This window comes from Frankliniella occidentalis, unplaced genomic scaffold (assembly GCF_000697945.3).
Source record: "Frankliniella occidentalis isolate FOCC.00 unplaced genomic scaffold, Focc_3.1 Scaffold71, whole genome shotgun sequence".
Lineage (NCBI taxonomy): Eukaryota > Metazoa > Arthropoda > Insecta > Thysanoptera > Thripidae > Frankliniella > Frankliniella occidentalis.
Window position 1 is genome coordinate 578,172 of NW_026267201.1, and position 2,195 is coordinate 580,366.

The following is a 2,195-nucleotide window of genomic DNA, read 5'->3' on the forward strand; positions in this document are numbered from 1 at the left end:
CCCCCCCAACCTCCATCGAGGGGCCGTCGCGTCCACCTTTCTTATGACGACCAACGACGCCCGATGCTCCGGGGTCTCTGCTCTGCTGATCGGGGACCGGGCGGCCCGTGCGAGGAAGGTGTGGGGGGGAGGTGGGAGGAGGTGGGCCCTCCCGGCCGTAAGCCGCGCCTCAGTGCGGCGGTCGCGGACGAGCCGCGAGGTCCGGCGCGCGCGGCCGCGCCTCCAGAGCCGTTTTTAATTCCACCCACTTTACTGGTCCGCGGCGCCGTCCTCATGACACGAGCGGAGCGACAGAGTGACGTCGTGACGTCCACACCGACCAGACCAGGCCACGACCCAGGCCGGTGTGACACGCGCGTCCGCGGGTGCCGCGGGGGACAGGCGGGCATTTAGGGCCAACACCACCACCACCTGTATCCGATCCGGATCCACACCCAGAAAACCGTTTCTTTGAATTAAAGAAATTTTATGTAATTCAACTAAAATTTCGTGCCAGAAACCAAAGAATACTTTTTCGTTCATACAACGTAACAATTTCTTTTACAGAACGAAAGTTTTGTCAGATTGAACAAATTTTGTTTGAGCTAAAGAATTTTTTTTTCAAATCAACGAAAATATCGTCAGTTCGTAGTTTCGTTAATTCAAAGTTTCGGTCTTCTGGGTGCAGTCCCTCAAAAATAAATCGAAAGAGAGAACTATACTGTCACTTCCGCGCGCATCGTAGAGTGGGCCAAATCTATGCGGCGCAAGATGAGGGGCGGCCCACATTCGCAACACCCCCGACCCCCCGACCCTACCGCTCGTCCTCGCGCCGGCACTGACCCCACCGGCGGCGGGACAATGTGCGCCCGCCCCGCCCCGCACCGCCAAACTGTTCGTTCAGCACGGATCAATGGCCAAGGGGAGGGCGGCGGGAGGGACGGTGCGCGGTGTGGCGTCCCCGGGCCAGAGGCCCCCGGGCCGGGCCGCCTCAGGCATGCCCATTAGTGTAATGAGTTGATCGGCAGCGGGCGGCAGCGGGGGGTGGGCGTTGGGTGGGTGGGTATTCCTCGTGAGGCGCTCCATCGCCGACGTCAGCTTCAAGGTCCTCGATGCACCCCCCTGCCGTTCCGTGCCCGCGCGCGTGCACATACGTACCAACCACCACCCCCCTCTTAGGGATTTTAAAACCCGATTTTTTGCGGAAAGATTAAAAAAAAAAATCCTGAAAGAAAAAATCGAAAAAATTGATTGTGTTTCCCAGAATAATTTGAAGAAATGAAACATTTACGGAATAACTCAAACAATTGAAATTATTTTTGAAAAGTTCTAAACAATACTTTTCCTAGGAAAATTATCGTCGCTACCCCTTCAACTGTCTGATTCTTTTCTCTCTCTTTCTGTCCCTCGCACGGCCGCAAGGTCTGCTCGACCAGGACGTCGCCGTGACTGACAGGACGGGCGCCGTCGTGTGGGTGGCGCGGGCGCGCTGGGTTTGCATTAGGGCCCCCAAACTGCCACCCGTCTTTCTCCTCCCCCGCCCCCCGCCGCAACGCCGGGCACGCGCACTAGAAACTATAATAATACACGAGTACCAGAGTGGAATAATAAATAACAACGAGAACGAGATCAAAGGTCTGGGCTGCTGAGCAGCTGAGCGGCTGAACCTGCGCCCGGCTGTCACGGCCAGTTGTTGGCGCGCGCAAGTGGCGAGAGAGCCCCGCGAAGAGAGCCGCATCGCTCTCGTGTGAGAGCATCGCTCTGGTGCGATGGACCGCACTATCCGGAAAGGAGCTTGCCCGTCTTCATTAGGACCACTTAGCGACAGGGCGGGCGTGAAAAGTGGCGCCAAAGGGCGTCCGTGAGGGCGGGGCGGGCGTGGCGGCCCCGGGCCGGGCGGCCGTTGCAGCCTCGCGCGTTGGGCTGCCTACCTAGGCGGCGGCCGCGGCCCTGCGGCGGTGCAGCGCGAGCTATGCGCGAGCTGCTGGGGCGCGACGACGCGCCGCGACGCTTTGGCATTCAGAGCGCCACCGCAGCGGATTATGCAGGGCTTCGCCGCGGCTCGGCTCGGCTCGGGGAGGAGGTGTGATGTGAGGTACGGTATGGGTGGCGGGCCCCGCGCGGTCCCCCGTGCCCGCCGCACCGCCCGCCAGGCGCGCAATTGAATTTTAAACGGCTGCATTTCAAAAGTTCGGGACATGCCGGCACTCCGGGGG

At 60.0% G+C, this 2,195-nt stretch overlaps 1 protein-coding gene across 17 annotated transcripts in view; it reads right to left on the reverse strand.

Annotated features, from left to right (window-relative positions):
• The window catches only part of LOC113217484 (basement membrane-specific heparan sulfate proteoglycan core protein), a 142,283-nt gene that overhangs the window by 84,742 nt on the left and 55,346 nt on the right, over positions 1-2,195 (reverse strand). The gene's annotated exons all lie outside the window — the stretch shown is intronic.